General features: G+C 39.3%; 1 pseudogene; it reads right to left on the bottom strand.

Moving 5' to 3' along the window:
* Window positions 1–2717: 2717 nt before the first annotated feature.
* LOC125380950 lies at window positions 2718–6302 on the bottom strand (annotated as a pseudogene).
* Between the last annotated feature and the right edge of the window lie 20154 nt (window positions 6303–26456).

The raw sequence follows: 26456 nt of genomic DNA, 5'->3' as shown, positions 1-26456 counted from the left end.
CATTTGTTTGTTGATCTGTGCTTAGGATCTCTCTCTCTCTTACCACTTTAACAATGAATGCAATAGTACAACACCATCACACGGTTGTCAGACAGACATTCAGTCATGTAATTTCATTGCAAAGGAGCTCCACCACATTCCCAAGGTCAGTGTTCGAAATAGACATCGGTCAGTATACCCATAGATGACAGATTTGTTCAAAGATGTTTTACAAGCTGATAATTTCCTTGATAAATGTATCACCATCTATTACCACTGAGTCTCTGGGAACTCGGTGTGATAGCAGTAATAGCTTCTGGATGACTGGTTGTATTTTGTAATTTTATATTGCAAGAGTATATCTCACTGCTTCAGCTAACATGTTTGGGCCTACAGTTTTTCCATTAGGCCTACACCTAAGAATAGAAGTAAGTACTTTACACATGGTGTCAATCAGGGATATACCTACCGGTACTCATTTGTATCATTCTCATCACCAGATTTCAATAGTTGAAAAGAACAAACTTTTATTCCTTAACAGTGAAAAGTCACTGATTTCAAATAATTTTTGAAAAGCGAGGCAAAAGTAAGTTTGATAAGACTCTTAGTACTTTTTAGATACACAGTCTTCACATGGATGTATTAATCCATAAAAAGGATGTCTGTTCGTGAATAGCAATGTAAGGCTTGAGGAAAGACTCAAAGAATAATGAGAGTCTGGGAATCAAACTTCCTGTACAATATTCCCCATCGAGTGATATTTTCTGAACAAAGATGCCTTTGAACGTACAAACAGCAAATAAGCAGTATTTTCGCTTTGATAGATACATCTGACCCTGCACCTGAAAGTAGTAATGACAGTTTTCTTTCAGTTGCATGAGGCCATTTCTCTCACAAAGATAAGGAAAGAGTTTCCCAGGAGCAATGACCTCATTTCTAGCACTGTAAGGACATTTAACCTCAACAATGGTGTTAGAATCAATGACACCGTCTGGGGTTGCTGCAAGGAAAGGGAGTTCAGAGTCAACAAACATTCCACAACTGTGAACATGAACATTACAGGCTATCTCAAGTTTGGCAATAGCTTTGGGTTCCTGCTGTAACCCATGCCTCACAGAGTTACAAACTAGTTTTCTTCCAGAGACAATTTGTTCACATAATTTAGTTTTGTTTCTCCTTGTAGTACATTTGCAAATTGTCCCAAACTGAGATGCTGTCAACCTCCATCTCCTCTCTTCATGCCACAAGCTACACTTGGCCTGCTTTCTTGTCTTTGACTCTAAGTCTGCAGCCTGGTCATCTGTAATCTGTCAAAGATAGACAGAATAAAACAAATTTATATCAGACAAAAACTTATCAATAAAATTCTTGAAACTCCTTTACAAATCAGAACAAAACAATTCAATCAGATAACATGGCTAAAACAGTTTAACCATATCAAAAGGTTAATATATACGGTACTATATATGTAGTCATTATAGCCCCAGTTCATGCTCTGTAGACGACTGACATAGCATAATGGGTAAAAGATATTTACGCATGCTTTATTTACGATTTCACCATATGCACGGGTTTTCATTCAATAAAATGAAATTTGCACACCCCTGACGTTTCGTTTATCGATAACAACAATTTTCATTCAAAGACTGTTCGAAGATTCAAAGCAAACTGACACAGAATTGGCAAGTCTCTTGTACAATTACATACCTTTCAATCAAATCGATCTTCTTCCCGCGTGTAGTTGCTCCACGGCATCGCAACTCTGTCTTCAGCTTCTCAACTGTCAAACCGCTGTAGTGCGACATGTTTACATTAGCAACACTTCCGGGACGGAAATTCCGACGCGCCACCTGGCGGATTAGTGTACCGGTGTTTGCCATTGGGATCGATGACATGCATCAACCAAGTCAGGGAGCCTGACCACCCGATCCCGTTAGTCGCCTTTTACGACAAGCATAGTCACCTTTTACGGCAAGCATGGGTGGCTGAAGACCTATTCTACCCCGGAATCTTCACGGGTCTCGATGACATGCATCAACCAAGACAGCGAATCTGACCACACGATCCCGTTAGTCGCCTTTTACGGCAAGCATGGGTTGCTGAAGACCTATATTCTACCCCGGAATCTTCACGGGTCTCGATGACATGCATCAACCAAGTCAGCAAATCTGGCCACCCGATCCCGTTAGTCGCCTTTTACGGCAAGTATGGGTTGCTGAAGATCTTTTCTTACCCGTACTTTTCATGGGGCCTCACAAATTTGAGCAGCAGAGGCCTTGAAAGTGGCTTAGTTTTAGATCATATCACAATTACGTGGATCGATGCTCATGATGTCAATCACTGGATTGTCTGGTATGTCTGGTCGAGACTATTAATTTACAGACCGCCGTCATATAGCTGGAATATTGCTGAGTGCGGTGTTAAAAACAACAAACAAACCTTTTTTTTTTAGATACCCAAACCAGCATAATCACATTGTCTAATGCGATTAAATTGATGCTCTATTACTTACATTAATAAAAAACCCATGATGAAGGCGACTAACGGGATCGGGTGGTCAGGCTTGCTGACTTGGTTGATACATATCATCGTAGCCCAGTTGTGTGTATCGATGCTCATGACGTAAATCGCTGGATTGTCTGGTCCAGACTCGATTATTCACAGACCGCTGCATATAGCTTGAATATTTCTGAGTGCGGCGTAAAACAACAAACCAACCAACAACCATCTTGTAGGTATCATTTAACATATTGGTAAGAAAAGCCTAGATCTGCTTCATGCTTTATGTATGCAATTGTGACGGGGAAATCAGCAAGTTTGGAATGCAACTCTGCTGCGTGAGGATGTATAAGAGCATCCAGCATGTCAAACTTCCTAAAATTCGGCAGCCTTGTTTTAACCTGTTGGAAGAAAACGTATGTTAACTCAACATATTGATCATTTACACAGCACAGTAAATAGTTTATATCATTATTTCCCCACTGCACACACAAGCTTGATTTTTACACAATTATTCCTGATGACACAACTCATTAACATGATCCGCAGCTGCTGGAAGTAATAAACGTAACAAATTCCAAACATGTAAACTAATTTTGTGAGACAATTGGTACAATATATACCTTAACTATTCAGCATTACCACGCTCACTGTCAATTTTTATTAGCAATTTCAATAGTGCACTAACCTCGAGATATATATTTGACGATCAGGGTTGATGGTTGGTTGGTTTGTATGTTTGTTGTTTAACGCCGCACTCAGCAATATTCCAGCTTTATGACGGCGATCTGTAAATAATCCAGTGATTGACATCATGAGAATCGATCCACGCAGTTGGGACCGATGACATGCATCAACCAAGTCAGCGAGCCTGACCACCCGATCCCGTTAGTCGCCTCTTACGACAAGCATAGTCGCCTTTTACGGCAAGCATGGGTTGCTGAAGACCTATTCTACCCCGGATCTTCACGGGTCGGGTTGATGGTAACCAATCCATAATCTGAACTGTAGATTCGAGGAAAGTGTCTTAACAGAGCAGGTGTGGCGGTGGATGTCAGTGCAAGGTGTGCAGCATCAGGGAAAATGCAGACAACTTCTTGAAAGCTGTCCGGAACTTGGGACCCCTGTGAAAAAAAGTGCATATAATTATGTATGTTTCATATTGTTAATACTTATCACTGTGCTTAAGATTCCTTCATAACATACATATACCTGTTGTTAATTACGAACACTGATAATAACACTATACCAAACCATTCAGATATCATATGCACCTAATCAATGACAACTGCGCATGCAAACACTGTCTTGGTAGATTTTTGAACGCAGCATTGCTCCAACAGTCTTGTTGTTTAATATAGTTTCGGGATGAGCATATGAGGGCGAGCATGGCAGCCAAATGGAGCACCACTCACAATTGCTTGGATCGATGCTCGTGATGTCAATCACTGGATTGTCTGGTCCAGACTCGATTATTTACAGACCGCCGTCATATAGCTGGAATATTGCTGAGTGCGGCGTTTAACAACCAACCAACCATCGCTTCAGTTTCGAAATACTACTTAAAAAACATGTATTCATATACAACTAAATTTTGTAGAGTAGGAATGAACTGTTACATATTCTTTCAAGAGTTGCCAATGAGAAAAAACACATCATTCGCAACAAATCCGGGCCGCTTGGGCGTGACCTTCACCTCTCCTTTCTCATCCATGATCAGCGCTCCGTCGGTCCAGGCGTTTTATACACATTGTTCGGCTATGCACAATGTTCTTCTCATTGTAGCCTAACTGTTTTTAGTTTTGATTTATTATATGGCAGAATAGTATCCCCAATCTCATTTTTAATGTCATCTCACCATGTCTACAGATTTATTGTAGCCCACGTGTCGCCGTCCACACGCGGCAAGACCCGTGAAGATCCGGGGTAAAATAGGTCTTCAGCAACCCATGCTTGCCGTAAAAGGCGACTATGCTTGTCGTAAGAGGCGACTAACGGGATCGGGTGGTCAGGCTCGCTGAAGCATGTCATCGATCCCAATTGCGTGGATCCATGCTCATGATCCAGTAACTGGACTGCCTGGTCCAGACACGATTATTTACAGACCACCGTCACATAGCTGGAATATTGCTGAGTGCGGCGTAAAACAACAACCGACCAACCAGTGAAGTTTGCTGCTGTGATCAAGCTGAACCTTGGCTAATTGGAGACCATATGCTAAGGATATTGTCCAAAACCTATTGGATGGCTATAAGTACATTAATTTTGTAATCCTCTTTGATGGAACATTTTGTACATAAGAATTATAAAAAAAACTATAATGTGCTCAATAATAATAACAACAATAATCATAATAATAATAATAATTACAACAACAAGAAGTTGGGCTTGAGCGACTTTCATATACAGCCAGTCCAACATGATTGTTTTCATAAAATATACTGAATGAGTATCATTTATTTATAGCAGAGTATGATAGAAGGTGTGAATTGTATCAATTTAAAATGTTGTTGTTACATGTGGTAAAGAAACTGGGGAAAAAAACAGGTGGGAAAAAAAACAGTTCATAATTACAGAGTTAGGAAATATAATGTTGTAAAAGATTCGCTTGAAAGTAGAAAATGTAAAACTTGATTACATTGGTGACCTGATCTAGGTATCATCCCCCCAGACGACCTTGGTCCTTTCCTAGATTGCTCAGGAATCTACTTTGAACACACTAGATATATCGTTTATGAAAAGAAGGGGGAAAAAACCAATCCAAAAAACCCCAGACTATGATTTAGTTTCGAGAAGATATCTACTTGTGAAAAGTTTAAGGAAAGCAGTATGACAACATAGATATAATAGTAAAATCATCATTCATCTACAGCAGAGTATAACAGAACAAAGTGTCAGTTGGATTTGAAACATCAGAGTGCCGAGGAAAAACTTCTCGTGGACTGAGTAACCAAGTTGGGCTTGAGCGACTCTCATATACAGTCTAAGAGCCAGTCCTACATGACTGATATCATAAAAAATATACTGAATGAGTGTCATTTATTTACAGCAGAGTATTACATTGTTGTTTGTTTGTTTGTTTGTTGTTTAACGCCGCACTCAGCAATATTCCAGCTATATATGACGGCGGTCTGTAAAATAATCGAGACTGGACCAGACGATCCAGTGATTGACATCATGTGCATCGATCTAAGCAATTGGGATCGATGATATGGATCAACCATGTTAGTGAGCCTGACCACCCGATCCCGTTAGTCGCCTTTTACGACAAGCATAGTCGCATTTTACGGCAAGTATGGGTTGCTGAAGACCCATTCTACCCCCGAATCTTCTCGGGGCTCACAGATTTCTGTGTTGACACCCACATTTTCAAATACTGAAGACTTGAAAGCGTCGCCACATACATGCGTACAGCCATGGAAATAATCATGGAAGAATCGAGTGTCTTTAAAGAATGAAGGTTCTCTATTCAAGCAGTATTCAGAAAGTGAACAAGCAAAGTCATTAAATACTACATGTAGTTCATGTGTTGGTGGTTCAGGTAGGTACTTGAACATAGAAGCAAATGGATCTTTTCTGCCTTCGCTTTCAGGAATTATGTGGAACCCAACACTGACCATGAATGGGACAAAACCAGAAAAACTAACTACTAGGGAAGTCCTTGTTACATCTTTCATCTGCTGCTGGTAGGTCATCATAAATTTTAGTTTTGCTGATCTTGTTTATATTGTAGATAGGGAGTTTTCTAACCTGTTCTCCTCTTTTAGTAAAATGATATGCCACACCACTTTCTGGATTGTAAGATTTAGGGATGCGATGTGCATCCTGGTAAGCAAGTCACTTGAAAAGCTTTAATTCTAAACAAAAAGTCATGACAGAGTTCATCAACAATGGCGGTTTCTTTTTTGCTCCTAAAGTGAATGCCTTCCTCTTCCCCTGTATAATACAGCAAACATTTGCCATTACTGCACTTTCTGTAGCACACAGTTGCTCAATAGGGGCTAGTCTGGTGTAAAGTGTTGTTTTTGTGCTGTACTGCTGTAGTAGGTTAATGCCATCTGGTGTTTGTACATCATGGAAGGTTCCCTGAAAAAAAGATTAAAGCTTGGTGCATGATTGATAACGCAACAAGGACCAGTGGTAGCATATGAATTGGACTTGACAATTCACGTATTGTCCTGAGTACAATTTGAGCATTATCTGACCCCTACAGTATACAACCCGTGAAGATCCGGGGTAAAATAGGTCTTCAGTAACCCATGCTTGCCGTAAAAGGCGACTATGCTTGTCGTAAAAGGCGACTAATGGGATCGGGTGGTCAGGCTTGCCGACTTGGTTGATGCATGTCATCGATCCCAATTACGTGGATCGATGTTCATGATGTCAATCACTGGACTGCCTGGTCCAGACACGATTATTTACAGACCACCGTCACAGAGCTGGAAAATTGCTGAGTGCGGCGATAAACAACAACCGACCAACCAGTGAAGTTTGCTGCTGTGATCAAGCTGAACCTTGGCTAATTGGAGACCATATGCTAAGGATATTGTCCAAAACCTGTCTGATGGCTATAAGTACATTAATTTTGTAATCCTCTTTGATGGAACATTTTGTACATAAGCCTTATAAAAAACTATAATGTGCTCAATAATAATAACAACAATAATCATAATAATAATAATAATAATAACAAACAACAACAAGAAGGTCGGATTGAGCGACTTTCATATACAGCCAGTCCAACATGATTGTTTTCATAAAATATACTGAATGAGTATCATTTATTTATAGCAGAGTATGACAGAAGGTGTGAATTGTATCAATTTAAAATGTTGTTCTTACATGTGGTAAAGAAACTGGGGAAAAAACAGGTGGGAAAAAAAACAGTTCATAATTACAGAGTTAGGAAATATAATGTTGTAAAAGATTCGCTTGAAAGTAGAAAATGTAAAACTTGATTACATTGGTGACCTGATCTAGGTATCATCCCCCCAGACGACCTGGGTCCTTTCCTAGATTGCTCAGGAATCTAATTTGAACACACTAGATATATCGTTTATGAAAAGAAGGGGGAAAAAACCAATCCAAAAAACCCCAGACTATGATTTAGTTTCGAGAAGATATCTACTTGTGAAAAGTTTAAGGAAAGCAGTATGACAACATAGATATAATAGTAAAATCATCATTCATCTACAGCAGAGTATAACAGAACAAAGTGTCAGTTGGATTTGAAACATCAGAGTGCCGAGGAAAAACTTCTCGTGCACTGAGTAACCAAGTTGGGCTTGAGCGACTCTCATATACAGTCTAGGAGCCAGTCCTACATGACTGATATCATAAAAAATATACTGAATGAGTATCATTTATTTACAGCAGAGTATTACATTGTTGTTTGTTTGTTTGTTGTTTAACGCCGCACTCAGCAATATTCCAGCTATATATGACAGCGGTCTGTAAAATAATCGAGACTGGACCAGACGATCCAGTGATTGACATCATGTGCATCGATCTAAGGAATTGGGATCGATGATATGTATCAACCATGTTAGTGAGCCTGACCACCCGATCCCGTTAGTCGCCTTTTACGACAAGCATAGTCGCATTTTACGGCAAGTATGGGTTGCTGAAGACCCATTCTACCCCCGAATCTTCTCGGGGCTCACAGATTTCTGTGTTGACACCCACATTTTCAAATACTGAAGACTTGAAAGCGTCGCCACATACATGCGTACAACCATGGAAATAATCATGGAAGAATCGAGTGTCTTTAAAGAATGAAGGTTCTCTATTCAAGCAGTATTCAGAAAGTGAACAAGCAAAGTCATTAAATACTAGTTCATGTGTTGGTGGTTCAGGTAGGTTCTTGAACATAGAAGAAAATGGATCTTTTCTGCCTTCGCTTTCAGGAATTATGTGGAACCCAACACTGACCATGAATGGGACAAGACCAGAAAAACAAACTATTAGGGAAGTCCTTGTTACATCTTTCATCTGCTGCTGGTAGGTCATCATAAATTTTAGTTTTGCTGATCTTGTTTATATTGTAGATAGGGAGTTTTCTAACCTGTTCTCCACTTTCAGTAAAATGATATGCCACACCACTTTCTGGATTGTAAGATTTAGGGATGCGATGTGCATCCTGGTAAGCAAGTCACTTGAAAAGCTTTAATTCTATACAAAAAGTCATGACAGAGTTCATCAACAATGGCGATTTCTTTGCTCCTAAAGTGAATGCCTTCCTCTTCCCCTGTATAATACAGCAAACATTTGCCATTACTGCACTTTCTGTAGCACACAGTTGCTCAATAGGGGCTAGTCTGGTGTAAAGTGTTGTGTTTGTGCTGTACTGCTGTAGTAGGTTAATGCCATCTGGTGTTTGTACATCATGGAAGGTGCCCTGAAAAAAGATTAAAGCTTGGTGCATGATTGATAACGCAACAAGAACCAGTGGTAGCATATGAATTGGACTTGACAATTCACGTATTGTCCTGAGTACAATTTGAGCATTATCTGACCCCTACAGTATACAACCCGTGAAGATCCGGAGTAGAATAGGTCTTCAGCAACCCATGCTTGCCGTAAAAGGCGACTATGCTTGTCGTTAAAGGCGACTAACGGGATCGGGTGGTCAGGCTTGCCGACTTGGTTGATGCATGTCATCGATCCCAATTACGTGGATCGATGTTCATGATGTCAATCACTGGACTGCCTGGTCCAGACACGATTATTTACAGACCACCGTCACATAGCTGGAAAATTGCTGAGTGCGGCGATAAACAACAACCAACCAACCAGTGAAGTTTGCTGCTGGCGTCAAGCTGAACCTTGGCTAATTGGAGACCATATGCTAAGGATATTGTCCAAAAGCTGTCTGATGGCTATAAGTACATTAATTTTGTAATCCTCTTTGATGGAACATTTTGTACATAAGCCTTATAAAAAAACTATAATGTGCTCAATAATAATAACAACAATAATCATAATAATAATAATAATAACAAACAACAACAAGAAGGTCGGATTGAGCGACTTTCATATACAGCCAGTCCAACATGATTGTTTTCATAAAATATACTGAATGAGTATCATTTATTTATAGCAGAGTATGATAGAAGGTGTGAATTGTATCAATTTAAAATGTTGTTACATGTGGTAAAGAAACAGGGGAAAAAACAGGTGGGAAAAAAAACAGTTCATAATTACAGAGTTAGGAAATATAATGTTGTAAAAGATTCGCTTGAAAGTAGAAAATGTAAAACTTGATTACATTGGTTACCTGATCTAGGTATCATCCCCCCAGACGACCTGGGTCCTTTCCTAGATTGCTCAGGAATCTAATTTGAACACACTAGATATATCGTTTATGAAAAGAAGGGGGAAAAAAACAATCCAAAAAAACCCAGACTATGATTTAGTTTGGAGAAGATATCTACTTGTGAAAAGTTTAAGGAAAGCAGTATGACAACATAGATATAATAGTAAAATCATCTACAGCAGAGTATAACAGAACAAAGTGTCAGTTGGATTTGAAACATCAGAGTGCCGAGGAAAAACTTCTCGTGCACTGAGTAACCAAGTTGGGCTTGAGCGACTCTCATATACAGTCTAGGAGCCAGTCCTACATGACTGATATCATAAAAAATATACTGAATGAGTATCATTTATTTACAGCAGAGTATTACATTGTTGTTTGTTTGTTTGTTTGTTGTTTAACGCCGCACTCAGCAATATTCCAGCTATATATGACGGCGGTCTGTAAAATAATCGAGTCTGGACCAGACGATCCAGTGATTGACATCATGTGCATCGATCTAAGGAATTGGGATCGATGATATGTATCAACCATGTTAGCGAGCCTGACCACCCGATCCCGTTAGTCGCCTTTTACGACAAGCATAGTCGCATTTTACGGCAAGTATGGGTTGCTGAAGACCCATTCTACCCCCGAATCTTCTCGGGGCTCACAGATTTCTGTGTTGACACCCACATTTTCAAATACTGAAGACTTGAAAGCGTCGCCACATACATGCGTACAACCATGGAAATAATCATGGAAGAATCGAGTGTCTTTAAAGAATGAAGGTTCTCTATTCAAGCAGTATTCAGAAAGTGAACAAGCAAAGTCATTAAATACTAGTTCATGTGTTGGTGGTTCAGGTAGGTTCTTGAACATAGAAGAAAATGGATCTTTTCTGCCTTCGCTTTCAGGAATTATGTGGAACCCAACACTGACCATGAATGGGACAAGACCAGAAAAACAAACTATTAGGGAAGTCCTTGTTACATCTTTCATCTGCTGCTAGTAGGTCATCATAAATTTTAGTTTTGCTGATCTTGTTTATATTGTAGATAGGGAGTTTTCTAACCTGTTCTCCACTTTCAGTAAAATGATATGCCACACCACTTTCTGGATTGTAAGATTTAGGGATGCGATGTGCATCCTGGTAAGCAAGTCACTTGAAAAGCTTTAATTCTATACAAAAAGTCATGACAGAGTTCATCAACAATGGCGATTTCTTTGCTCCTAAAGTGAATGCCTTCCTCTTCCCCTGTATAATACAGCAAACATTTGCCATTACTGCACTTTCTGTAGCACACAGTTGCTCAATAGGGGCTAGTCTGGTGTAAAGTGTTGTGTTTGTGCTGTACTGCTGTAGTAGGTTAATGCCATCTGGTGTTTGTACATCATGGAAGGTGCCCTGAAAAAAGATTAAAGCTTGGTGCATGATTGATAACGCAACAAGAACCAGTGGTAGCATATGAATTAGACTTGACAATTCACGTATTGTCCTGAGTACAATTTGAGCATTATCTGACCCCTACAGTATACAACCCGTGAAGATCCGGAGTAGAATAGGTCTTCAGCAACCCATGCTTGCCGTAAAAGGCGACTATGCTTGTCGTTAAAGGCGACTAACGGGATCGGGTGGTCAGGCTTGCCGACTTGGTTGATGCATGTCATCGATCCCAATTACGTGGATCGATGTTCATGATGTCAATCACTGGACTGCCTGGTCCAGACACGATTATTTACAGACCACCGTCACATAGCTGGAAAATTGCTGAGTGCGGCGATAAACAACAACCAACCAACCAGTGAAGTTTGCTGCTGGCGTCAAGCTGAACCTTGGCTAATTGGAGACCATATGCTAAGGATATTGTCCAAAAGCTGTCTGATGGCTATAAGTACATTAATTTTGTAATCCTCTTTGATGGAACATTTTGTACATAAGCCTTATAAAAAAACTATAATGTGCTCAATAATAATAACAACAATAATCATAATAATAATAATAATAACAAACAACAACAAGAAGGTCGGATTGAGCGACTTTCATATACAGCCAGTCCAACATGATTGTTTTCATAAAATATACTGAATGAGTATCATTTATTTATAGCAGAGTATGATAGAAGGTGTGAATTGTATCAATTTAAAATGTTGTTACATGTGGTAAAGAAACAGGGGAAAAAACAGGTGGGAAAAAAAACAGTTCATAATTACAGAGTTAGGAAATATAATGTTGTAAAAGATTCGCTTGAAAGTAGAAAATGTAAAACTTGATTACATTGGTTACCTGATCTAGGTATCATCCCCCCAGACGACCTGGGTCCTTTCCTAGATTGCTCAGGAATCTAATTTGAACACACTAGATATATCGTTTATGAAAAGAAGGGGGAAAAAAACAATCCAAAAAAACCCAGACTATGATTTAGTTTGGAGAAGATATCTACTTGTGAAAAGTTTAAGGAAAGCAGTATGACAACATAGATATAATAGTAAAATCATCTACAGCAGAGTATAACAGAACAAAGTGTCAGTTGGATTTGAAACATCAGAGTGCCGAGGAAAAACTTCTCGTGCACTGAGTAACCAAGTTGGGCTTGAGCGACTCTCATATACAGTCTAGGAGCCAGTCCTACATGACTGATATCATAAAAAATATACTGAATGAGTATCATTTATTTACAGCAGAGTATTACATTGTTGTTTGTTTGTTTGTTTGTTGTTTAACGCCGCACTCAGCAATATTCCAGCTATATATGACGGCGGTCTGTAAAATAATCGAGTCTGGACCAGACGATCCAGTGATTGACATCATGTGCATCGATCTAAGGAATTGGGATCGATGATATGTATCAACCATGTTAGCGAGCCTGACCACCCGATCCCGTTAGTCGCCTTTTACGACAAGCATAGTCGCATTTTACGGCAAGTATGGGTTGCTGATGAGCTATTCTACCCCCGAATCTTCACGGGGCTCACAGATTTCTGTGTTGACACCCTCATTTTCAAATACTGAAGACGAAAGCGTCGCCACATACATGCGTACAACCATGGAAATAATCATGGAAGAATCGAGTGTCTTTAAAGAATGAAGGTTCTCTATTCAAGCAGTATTCAGAAAGTGAACAAGCAAAGTCATAAAATACTAGTTCATGTGTTGGTGGTTCAGGTAGGTACTTGAACATAGAAGCAAATGGATCTTTTCTGCCTTCGCTTTCAGGAATTATGTGGAACCCAACACTGACAATGAATGGGACAAAACCAGAAAAAACAAACTACTAGGGAAGTCCTTGTTACATCTTTCATCTGCTCTTGGTAGGTCATCATAAATTTTAGTTTTGCTGATCTTGTTTATATTGTAGATAGGGAGTTTTCTAACCTGTTCTCCACTTTCAGTAAAATGATATGCCAAACCACTTTCAGGATTGTAAGATTTAGGGATGCGATGTGCATCCTGGTAAGCAAGTCACTTGAAAAGCTTTAATTCTATACAAAAAGTCAAGACAGAGTTCATCAACAATGGCGGTTTCTTTGCTCCTAAAGTGAATGCCTTCCTCTTCCCCTGTATAATACAGCAAACATTTGCCATTACTGCACTTTCTGTAGCACACAGTTGCTCAATAGAGGCTAGTCTGGTGTAAAGTGTTGTTTTTGTGCTGTACTTCTGTAGTAGGTTAATGCCATCTGGTGTTTGTACATCATGGAAGGTGCCCTGAAAAAAAGATTAAAGCTTGGTGCATGATTGATAACGCAACAAGGACCAGTGGTAGCATATGAATTGGACTTGACAATTCACGTATTGTCCTGAGTACCATTTGAGCATTATCTGACCCCTACAGTATACAACCCGTGAAGATCCGGGGTAGAATAGGTCTTCAGCAACCCATGCTTGCCGTAAAAGGCGACTATGCTTGTCATAAAAGGCGACTAATGGGATCGGGTGGTCAGGATTGCTGACTTGGTTGATGCATGTCATCGATCCCAATTGCGTGGATCGATGTCCATGATGTCAATCACTGGACTGCCTGGTCCAGACACGATTATTTACAGACCACCGTCACATAGCTGGAATATTGCTGAGTGCGGCGTAAAACAACAACCGACCAACCAGTGAAGTTTGCTGCTGTGATCAAGCTGAACCTTGGCTAATTGGAGACCATATGCTAAGGATATTGTCCAAAACCTATTGGATGGCTATAAGTACATTAATTTTGTAATCCTCTTTGATGGAACATTTTGTACATAAGAATTATAAAAAAAACTATAATGTGCTCAATAATAATAACAACAATAATCATAATAATAATAATAATAACAACAACAACAAGTTGGGCTTGAGCGACTTTCATATACAGCCAGTCCAACATGATTGTTTTCATAAAATATACTGAATGAGTATCATTTATTTATAGCAGAGTATGATAGAAGGTGTGAATTGTATCAATTTAAAATGTTGTTGTTACATGTGGTAAAGAAACTGGGGAAAAAACAGGTGGGGAAAAAAACAGTTCATAATTACAGAGTTAGGAAATATAATGTTGTAAAAGATTCGCTTGAAAGTAGAAAATGTAAAACTTGATTACATTGGTGACCTGATCTAGGTATCATCCCCCCAGACGACCTGGGTCCTTTCCTAGATTGCTCAGGAATCTAATTTGAACACACTAGATATATCGTTTATGAAAAGAAGGGGGAAAAAAACAATCCGAAAAACCCCAGACTATGATTTTGTTTGGAGAAGATATCTACTTGTGAAAAGTTTAAGGAAAGCAGTATGACAACATAGATATAATAGTAAAATCATCATTCATCTACAGCAGAGTATAACAGAACAAAGTGTCAGTTGGATTTGAAACATCAGAGTGCCGAGGAAAAACTTCTCGTGGACTGAGTAACCAAGTTGGGCTTGAGCGACTCTCATATACAGTCTAAGAGCCAGTCCTACATGACTGATATCATAAAAAATATACTGAATGAGTATCATTTATTTACAGCAGAGTATTACATTGTTGTTTGTTTGTTTGTTGTTTAACGCCGCACTCAGCAATATTCCAGCTATATATGACGGCGGTCTGTAAAATAATCGAGTCTGGACCAGACGATCCAGTGATTGACATCATGTGCATCGATCTAAGCAATGGGATCGATGATATGTATCAACCATGTTAGCGAGCCTGACCACCCGATCCCGTTAGTCGCCTTTTACGACAAGCATAGTCGCATTTTACGGCAACTATGGGTTGCTGAAGACCTATTCTACCCCCGAATCTTCACGGGGCTCACAGATTTCTGTGTTGACACCCACATTTTCAAATACTGAAGACGAAAGCGTCGCCACATACATGCGTACAACCATGGAAATAATCATGGAAGAATCGAGTGTCTTTAAAGAATGAAGGTTCTCTATTCAAGCAGTATTCAGAAAGTGAACAAGCAAAGTCATTAAATACTAGTTCATGTGTTGGTGGTTCAGGTAGGTACTTGAACATAGAAGCAAATGGATCTTTTCTGCCTTCGCTTTCAGGAATTATGTGGAACCCAACACTGACAATGAATGGGACAAAACCAGAAAAAACAAACTACTAGGGAAGTCCTTGTTACATCTTTCATCTGCTGCTGGTAGGTCATCATAAATTTTAGTTTTGCTGATCTTGTTTATATTGTAGATAGGGAGTTTTCTAACCTGTTCTCCACTTTCAGTAAAATGATATGCCAAACCACTTTCAGGATTGTAAGATTTAGGGATGCGATGTGCATCCTGGTAAGCAAGTTACTTGAAAAGCTTTAATTCTATACAAAAAGTCATGACAGAGTTCATCAACAATGGCGGTTTCTTTGCTCCTAAAGTGAATGCCTTCCTCTTCCCCTGTATAATAAAGCAAACATTTGCCATTACTGCACTTTCTGTAGCACACAGTTGCTCAATAGAGGCTAGTCTGGTGTAAAGTGTTGTTTTTGTACTGTACTTCTGTAGTAGGTTAATGCCATCTGGTGTTTGTACATCATGGAAGGTGCCCTGAAAAAAGATTAAAGCTTGGTGCATGATTGATAAAGCAGCAAGGACCAGTGGTAGCATATGAATTGGGCTTGACAATTCACGTATTGTCCTGAGTACCATTTGAGCATTATCTGACCCCTACAGTATACAACCCGTGAAGATCCGGGGTAGAATAGGTCTTCAGCAACCCATGCTTGCCGTAAAAGGTGACTATGCTTGTCGTAAAAGGCGACTAACGGGATCGGGTGGTCAGGCTTGCTGACTTGGTTGATGCATGTCATCGATCCCAATTGCGTGGATCGATGTTCATGATGTCAATCACTGGACTGCCTGGTCCAGACACGATTTATTTACAGACCACCGTCACATAGCTGGAATATTGCTGAGTGCGGCGTAAAACAACAACCGACCAACCAGTGAAGTTTGCTGCTGTGATCAAGCTGAACCTTGGCTAATTGGAGACCATATGCTAAGGATATTGTCCAAAACCTATTGGATGGCTATAAGTACATTAATTTTGTAATCCTCTTTGATGGAACATTTTGTACATAAGAATTATAAAAAAAACTATAATGTGCTCAATAATAATAACAACAATAATCATAATAATAATAATAATAATAACAACAACAACAAGTTGGGCTTGAGCGACTTTCATATACAGCCAGTCCAACATGATTGTTTTCATAAAATATACTGAATGAGTATCATTTATTTATAGCAGAGTATGATAGAAGGTGTGAATTGTATCAATTTAAAATGTTGTTCTTACATGTGGTAAAGAAACTGGGGAAAAAACAGGTGGGGAAAAAAACAGTTCATAATTACAGAGTTAGGAAATATAATGTTGTAAAAGATTCGCTTGAAAGTAGAAAATGTAAAACTTGATTACATTGGTGACCTGATCTAGGTATCATCCCCCCAGACGACCTGGGTCCTTTCCTAGATTGCTCAGGAATCTAATTTGAACACACTAGATATATCGTTTATGAAAAGAAGGGGGAAAAAAACAATCCGAAAAACCCCAGACTATGATTTAGTTTCGAGAAGATATCTACTTGTGAAAAGTTTAAGGAAAGCAGTATGACAACATAGATATAATAGTAAAATCATCATTCATCTACAGCAGAGTATAACAGAACAAAGTGTCAGTTGGATTTGAAACATCAGAGTGCCGAGGAAAAACTTCTCGAGCACTGAGTAACCAAGTTGGGCTTGAGCGACTCTCATATACAGTCTAAGAGCCAGTCCTACATGACTGATATCATAAAAAATATACTGAATGAGTATCATTTATTTACAGCAGAGTATTACATTGTTGTTTGTTTGTTTGTTGTTTAACGCCGCACTCAGCAATATTCCAGCTATATATGACGGCGGTCTGTAAAATAATCGAGTCTGGACCAGACGATCCAGTGATTGACATCATGTGCATCGATCTAAGCAATTGGGATCGATGATATGTATCAACCATGTTAGCGAGCCTGACCACCCGATCCCGTTAGTCGCCTTTTACGACAAGCATAGTCGCATTTTACGGCAACTATGGGTTGCTGAAGACCTATTCTACCCCCGAATCTTCACGGGGCTCACAGATTTCTGTGTTGACACCCACATTTTCAAATACTGAAGACGAAAGCGTCGCCACATACATGCGTACAACCATGGAAATAATCATGGAAGAATCAAGTGTCTTTAAAGAATGAAGGTTCTCTATTCAAGCAGTATTCAGAAAGTGAACAAGCAAAGTCATTAAATACTAGTTCATGTGTTGGTGGTTCAGGTAGGTACTTGAACATAGAAGCAAATGGATCTTTTCTGCCTTCGCTTTCAGGAATTATGTGGAACCCAACACTGACAATGAATGGGACAAAACCAGAAAAAACAAACTACTAGGGAAGTCCTTGTTACATCTTTCATCTGCTGCTGGTAGGTCATCATAAATTTTAGTTTTGCTGATCTTGTTTATATTGTAGATAGGGAGTTTTCTAACCTGTTCTCCACTTTCAGTAAAATGATATGCCAAACCACTTTCAGGATTGTAAGATTTAGGGATGCGATGTGCATCCTGGTAAGAAAGTTACTTGAAAAGCTTTAATTCTATACAAAAAGTCAAGACAGAGTTCATCAACATTTGCGGTTTCTTTGCTCCTAAAGTGAATGCCTTCCTCTTCCCCTGTATAATAAAGCAAACATTTGCCATTACTGCTCTTTCTGTAGCACACAGTTGCTCAATAGAGGCTAGTCTGGTGTAAAGTGTTGTTTTTGTGCTGTACTTCTGTAGTAGGTTAATGCCATCTGGTGTTTGTACATCATGGAAGGTGCCCTGAAAAAAGATTAAAGCTTTGTGCATGATTGATAACGCAGCAAGGACCAGTGGTAGCATATGAATTGGACTTGACAATTCACGTATTGTCCTGAGTACCATTTGAGCATTATCTGACCCCTACAGTATACAACCCGTGAAGATCCGGGGTAGAATAGGTCTTCAGCAACCCATGCTTGCCGTAAAAGGCGACTATGCTTGTCGTAAAAGGCGACTAACAGGATCGGGTGGTCAGGCTTGCTGACTTGGTTGATGCATGTCATCGATCCCAATTGCGTGGATCGATGTTCATGATGTCAATCACTGGACTGCCTGGTCCAGACACGATTATTTACAGACCACCGTCACATAGCTGGAATATTGCTGTGTGCGGCGTAAAACAACAACCGACCAACCAGTGAAGTTTGCTGCTGTGATCAAGCTGAACCTTGGCTAATTGGAGACCATATGCTAAGGATATTGTCCAAAACCTATTGGATGGCTATAAGTACATTAATTTTGTAATCCTCTTTGATGGAACATTTTGTACATAAGAATTATAAAAAAAACTATAATGTGCTCAATAATAATAACAACAATAATCATAATAATAATAATAATAACAACAACAACAAGTTGGGCTTGAGCGACTTTCATATACAGCCAGTCCAACATGATTGTTTTCATAAAATATACTGAATGAGTTTCATTTATTTATAGCAGAGTATGATAGAAGGTGTGAATTGTATCAATTTAAAATGTTGTTGTTACATGTGGTAAAGAAACTGGGGAAAAAACAGGTGGGGAAAAAAACAGTTCATAATTACAGAGTTAGGAAATATAATGTTGTAAAAGATTCGCTTGAAAGTAGAAAATGTAAAACTTGATTACATTGGTGACCTGATCTAGGTATCATCCCCCCAGACGACCTGGGTCCTTTCCTAGATTGCTCAGGAATCTAATTTGAACACACTAGATATATCGTTTATGAAAAGAAGGGGGAAAAAAACAATCCGAAAAACCCCAGACTATGATTTAGTTTCGAGAAGATATCTACTTGTGAAAAGTTTAAGGAAAGCAGTATGACAACATAGATATAATAGTAAAATCATCATTCATCTACAGCAGAGTATAACAGAACAAAGTGTCAGTTGGATTTGAAACATCAGAGTGCCGAGGAAAAACTTCTCATGCACTGAGTTACCAAGTTGGGCTTGAGCGACTCTCATATACAGTCTAAGAGCCATGCCTACATGACTGATATCATAAAAAATATACTGAATGAGTATCATTTATTTACAGCAGAGTATTACATTGTTGTTTGTTTGTTTGTTGTTTAACGCCGCACTCAGCAATATTCCAGCTATATATGACGGCGGTCTGTAAAATAATCGAGTCTGGACCAGACGATCCAGTGATTGACATCATGTGCATCGATCTAAGCAATGGGATCGATGATATGTATCAACCATGTTAGCGAGCCTGACCACCCGATCCCGTTAGTCGCCTTTTACGACAAGCATAGTCGCATTTTACGGCAACTATGGGTTGCTGAAGACCTATTCTACCCCCGAATCTTCACGGGGCTCACAGATTTCTGTGTTGACACCCACATTTTCAAATACTGAAGATGAAAGCGTCGCCACATACATGCGTACAACCATGGAAATAATCATGGAAGAATCGAGTGTCTTTAAAGAATGAAGGTTCTCTATTCAAGCAGTATTCAGAAAGTGAACAAGCAAAGTCATTAAATACTAGTTCATGTGTTGGTGGTTCAGGTAGGTACTTGAACATAGAAGCAAATGGATCTTTTCTGCCTTCGCTTTCAGGAATTATGTGGAACCCAACACTGACAATGAATGGGACAAAACCAGAAAAAACAAACTACTAGGGAAGTCCTTGTTACATCTTTCATCTGCTGCTGGTAGGTCATCATAAATTTTAGTTTTGCTGATCTTGTTTATATTGTAGATAGGGAGTTTTCTAACCTGTTCTCCACTTTCAGTAAAATGATATGCCAAACCACTTTCAGGATTGTAAGATTTAGGGATGCGATGTGCATCCTGGTAAGCAAGTTACTTGAAAAGCTTTAATTCTATACAAAAAGTCAAGACAGAGTTCATCAACATTTGCGGTTTCTTTGCTCCTAAAGTGAATGCCTTCCTCTTCCCCTGTATAATAAAGCAAACATTTGCCATTACTGCTCTTTCTGTAGCACACAGTTGCTCAATAGAGGCTAGTCTGGTGTAAAGTGTTGTTTTTGTGCTGTACTTCTGTAGTAGGTTAATGCCATCTGGTGTTTGTACATCATGGAAGGTGCCCTGAAAAAAGATTAAAGCTTGGTGCATGATTGATAACGCAACAAGGACCAGTGGTAGCATATGAATTGGACTTGCAAATTCACGTATTGTCCTGAGTACCATTTGAGCATTATCTGACCCCTACAGTATACAACCCGTGAAGATCCGGGGTAGAATAGGTCTTCAGCAACCCATGCTTGCCGTAAAAGGCGACTATGCTTGTCGTAAAAGGCGACTAACAGGATCAGGTGGTCAGGCTTGCTGACTTGGTTGATGCATGTCATCGATCCCAATTGCGTGGATCGATGTTCATGATGTCAATCACTGGGCTGCCTGGTCCAGACACGATTATTTACAGACCGCCGTCACATAGCTGGAATATTGCTGAGTGCGGCGTAAAACAACAACCGACCAACCAGTGAAGTTTGCTGCTGTGATCAAGCTGAACCTTGGCTAATTGGAGACCATATGCTAAGGATATTGTCCAAAACCTATTGGATGGCTATAAGTACATTAATTTTGTAATCCTCTTTGATGGAACATTTTGTACATAAGAATTATAAAAAAACCTATAATGTGCTCAATAATAATAACAACAATAATCATAATAATAATAATAATTACAACAACAAGTTGGGCTTGAGCGACTTTCATATACAGCCAGTCCAACATGATTGTTTTCATAAAATATACTGAATGAGTATCATTTATTTATAGCAGAGTATGATAGAAGGTGTGAATTGTATCAATTTAAAATGTTGTTGTTACATGTGGTAAAGAAACTGGGGAAAAAATAGGTGGGGAAAAAAACAGTTCATAATTACAGAGTTAGGAAATATAATGTTGTAAAAGATTCGCTTGAAAGTAGAAAATGTAAAACTTGATTACATTGGTGACCTGATCTAGGTATCATCCCCCCAGACGACCTGGGTCCTTTCCTAGATTGCTCAGGAATCTAATTTGAACACACTAGATATATCGTTAATGAAAAGAAGGGGGAAAAAACCAATCCGAAAAACCCCAGACTATGATTTAGTTTGGAGAAGATATCTACTTGTGAAAAGTTTCAGGAAAGCAGTATGACAACATAGATATAATAGTAAAAACATCATTCATCTACAGCAGAGTATTACAGAACAAAGTGTCAGTTGGATTTGAAACATCAGAGTGCCGAGGAAAAACTTCTCGTGCACTGAGTAACCAAGTTGGGCTTGAGCGACTCTCATATACAGTCTAAGAGCCAGTCCTACATGACTGATATCATAAAAAATATACTTAATGAGTATCATTTATTTACAGCAGAGTATTGCATTGTTGTTTGTTTGTTTGTTGTTTAACGCCGCACTCAGCAATATTCCAGCTATATATGACGGCGGTCTGTAAAATAATCGAGTCTGGACCAGACGATCCAGTGATTGACATCATGTGCATCGATCTAAGCAATTGGGATCGATGATATGTATCAACCATGTAAGCGAGCCTGATCACCCGATCCCGTTAGTCGCCTTTTACGACAAGCATAGTCGCATTTTACGGCAACTATGGGTTGGTGAAGACCTATTCTACCCCCGAATCTTCACGGGGCTCACAGATTTCTGTGTTGACACCCACATTTTCAAATACTGAAGACGAAAGCGTCGCCACATACATGCGTACAACCATGGAAATAATCATGGAAGAATCAAGTGTCTTTAAAGAATGAAGGTTCTCTATTCAAGCAGTATTCAGAAAGTGAACAAGCAAAGTCATTAAATACTAGTTCATGCGTTGGTGGTTCAGGTAGGTACTTGAACATAGAAGCAAATGGATCTTTTCTGCCTTCGCTTTCAGGAATTATGTGGAACCCAACACTAACAATGAATGGGACAAAACCAGAAAAAACAAACTACTAGGGAAGTCCTTGTTACATCTTTCATCTGCTGCTGGTAGGTCATCATAAATTTTAGTTTTGCTGATCGTGTTTATATTGTAGATAGGGAGTTTTATAACCTGTTCTCCACTTTCAGTAAAATGATATGCCAAACCACTTTCAGGATTGTAAGATTTAGGAATGCGATGTGCATCCTGGTAAGCAAGTCACTTGAAAAGCTTTAATTCTATACAAAAAGTCATGACAGAGTTCATCAACAATGGCGGTTTCTTTGCTCCTAAAGTGAATGCCTTCCTCTTCCCCTGTATAATAAAGCAAACATTTGCCATTACTGCACTTTCTGTAGCACACAGTTGCTCAATAGAGGCTAGTCTGGTGTAAAGTGTTGTTTTTGTGCTGTACTTCTGTAGTAGGTTAATGCCATCTGGTGTTTGTACATCATGGAAGGTGCCCTGAAAAAAGATTAAAGCTTTGTGCATGATTGATAACGCAGCAAGGACCAGTGGTAGCATATGAATTGGACTTGACAATTCACGTATTGTCCTGAGTACCATTTGAGCATTATCTGACCCCTACAGTATACAACCCGTGAAGATCCGGGGTAGAATAGGTCTTCAGCAACCCATGCTTGCCGTAAAAGGCGACTATGCTTGTCGTAAAAGGCGACTAACGGGATCGGGTGGTCAGGCTTGCTGACTTGGTTGATGCATGTCATCGATCCCAATTGCGTGGATCGATGTTCATGATGTCAATCACTGGACTGCCTGGTCCAGACACGATTATTTACAGACCACCGTCACATAGCTGGAATATTGCTGAGTGCGGCGTAAAACAACAACCGACCAACCAGTGAAGTTTGCTGCTGTGATCAAGCTGAACCTTGGCTAATTGGAGACCATATGCTAAGGATATTGTCCAAAACCTATTGGATGGCTATAAGTACATTAATTTTGTAATCCTCTTTGATGGAACATTTTGTACATAAGAATTATAAAAAAAACTATAATGTGCTCAATAATAATAACAACAATAATCATAATAATAATAATAATAACAACAACAACAAGTTGGGCTTGAGCGACTTTCATATACAGCCAGTCCAACATGATTGTTTTCATAAAATATACTGAATGAGTTTCATTTATTTATAGCAGAGTATGATAGAAGGTGTGAATTGTATCAATTTAAAATGTTGTTGTTACATGTGGTAAAGAAACTGGGGAAAAAACAGGTGGGGAAAAAAACAGTTCATAATTACAGAGTTAGGAAATATAATGTTGTAAAAGATTCGCTTGAAAGTAGAAAATGTAAAACTTGATTACATTGGTGACCTGATCTAGGTATCATCCCCCCAGACGACCTGGGTCCTTTCCTAGATTGCTCAGGAATCTAATTTGAACACACTAGATATATCGTTTATGAAAAGAAGGGGGAAAAAAACAATCCGAAAAACCCCAGACTATGATTTAGTTTCGAGAAGATATCTACTTGTGAAAAGTTTAAGGAAAGCAGTATGACAACATAGATATAATAGTAAAATCATCATTCATCTACAGCAGAGTATAACAGAACAAAGTGTCAGTTGGATTTGAAACATCAGAGTGCCGAGGAAAAACTTCTCGTGCACTGAGTAACCAAGTTGGGCTTGAGCGACTCTCATATACAGTCTAAGAGCCAGTCCTACATGACTGATATCATAAAAAATATACTGAATGAGTGTCATTTATTTACAGCAGAGTATTACATTGTTGTTTGTTTGTTTGTTTGTTGTTTAACGCCGCACTCAGCAATATTCCAGCTATATATGACGGCGGTCTGTAAAATAAGTAAGTAAGCAAGTATGGGTTGCTGAAGACCCATTCTACCCCCGAATCTTCTCGGGGCTCACAGATTTCTGTGTTGACACCCACATTTTCAAATACTGAAGACTTGAAAGCGTCGCCACATACATGCGTACAGCCATGGAAATAATCATGGAAGAATCGAGTGTCTTAAAAGAATGAAGGTTCTCTATTCAAGCAGTATTCAGAAAGTGAACAAGCAAAGTCATTAAATACTACATGTAGTTCATGTGTTGGTGGTTCAGGTAGGTACTTGAACATAGAAGCAAATGGATCTTTTCTGCCTTCGCTTTCAGGAATTATGTGGAACCCAACACTGACCATGAATGGGACAAGACCAGAAAAACAAACTATTAGGGAAGTCCTTGTTACATCTTTCATCTGCTGCTGGTAGGTCATCATAAATTTTAGTTTTGCTGATCTTGTTTATATTGTAGATAGGGAGTTTTCTAACCTGTTCTCCACTTTCAGTAAAATGATATGCCACACCACTTTCTGGATTGTAAGATTTAGGGATGCGATGTGCATCCTGGTAAGCAAGTCACTTGAAAAGCTTTAATTCTATACAAAAAATCATGACAGAGTTCATCAACAATGGCGGTTTCTTTGCTCCTAAAGTGAATGCCTTCCTCTTCCCCTGTATAATACAGCAAACATTTGCCATTACTGCACTTTCTGTAGCACACAGTTGCCTTAATAGGGGCTAGTCTGGTGTAAAGTGTTGTTTTTGTGCTGTACTGCTGTAGTAGGTTAATGCCATCTGGTGTTTGTACATCATGGAAGGTGCCCTGAAAAAAGATTAAAGCTTGGTGCATGATTGATAACGCAACAAGGACCAGTGGTAGAATATGAATTGGACTTGTAAATTCGCGTATTGTCCTGAGTACAATTTGAGCATTATCTGACCCTTACAGTATACGACCCGTGAAGATCCGGGGTAGAATAGGTCTTCTGCAACCCATGCTTGCCGTAAAAGGCGACTATGCTTGTCATAAAAGGCGACTAACGGGATCGGGTGGTCAGGCTTGCTGCCTTGGTTGATGCATGTCATCGATCCCAATTGCGTGGATCGATTATCATGATGTCAATCACTGGACTGCCTGGTCTAGACATGATTATTTACAGACCACCGTCACATAGCTGGAATATTGCTGAGTAGAAAGTAGAAAATGTAAAACTTGATTACATTGGTGACCTGATCTAGGTATCATCCCCCCAGACGACCTGAGTCCTTTCCACTTTCTGGATTGTAAGATTTAGGGATGCGATGTGCATCCTGGTAAGCAAGTCACTTGAAAAGCTTTAATTCTATACAAAATGGCATGACAGAGTTCATCAACAATGGCGGTTTCTTTGCTCCTAAAGTGAATGCCTTCCTCTTCCCCTGTATAATACAGCAAACATTTGCCATTACTGAACTTTCTGTAGCACACAGTTGCCTTAATAGGGGCTAGTCTGGTGTAAAGTGTTGTTTTTGTGCTGTACTGCTGTAGTAGGTTAATGCCATCTGGTGTTTGTACATCATGGAAGGTGCCCTGAAAAAAGATTAAAGCTTGGTGCATGATTGATAACGCAACAAGAACCAGTGGTAGCATATGAATTGGACTTGACAATTCACGTATTGTCCTGAGTACAATTTGAGCATGATCTAACCCCTACAGTATACAACCCGTGAAGATCCGGGGTAGAATAGGTCTTCAGCAACCCATGCTTGCCGTAAAAGGCGACTATGCTTGTCGTTAAAGGCGACTAACGGGATCGGGTGGTCAGGCTTGCCGACTTGGTTGATGCATGTCATCGATCCCAATTACGTGGATCGATGTTCATGATGTCAATCACTGGACTGCCTGGTCCAGACACGATTATTTACAGACCACCGTCACATAGCTGGAAAATTGCTGAGTGCGGCGATAAACAACAACCGACCAACCAGTGAAGTTTGCTGCTGTGATCAAGCTGAACCTTGGCTAATTGGAGACCATATGCTAAGGATATTGTCCAAAAGCTGTCTGATGGCTATAAGTACATTAATTTTGTAATCCTCTTTGATGGAACATTTTGTACATAAGCCTTATAAAAAACTATAATGTGCTCAATAATAATAACAACAATAATCATAATAATAATAATAATAACAACAACAACAAGTTGGGCTTGAGCGACTTTCATATACAGCCAGTCCAACATGATTGTTTTCATAAAATATACTGAATGAGTATCATTTATTTATAGCAGAGTATGATAGAAGGTGTGAATTGTATCAATTTAAAATGTTGTTGTTACATGTGGTAAAGAAACTGGGGAAAAAACAGGTGGGAAAAAAAACAGTTCATAATTACAGAGTTAGGAAATATAATGTTGTCAAAGATTCGC

This window comes from Haliotis rufescens, unplaced genomic scaffold, assembly GCF_023055435.1.
Source record: "Haliotis rufescens isolate VD_foot unplaced genomic scaffold, xgHalRufe1.0.p SCAF_16, whole genome shotgun sequence".
Taxonomy (NCBI): Eukaryota; Metazoa; Mollusca; class Gastropoda; order Lepetellida; family Haliotidae; genus Haliotis; species Haliotis rufescens.
This window is presented reverse-complemented; position numbering and strand designations above follow the sequence as displayed.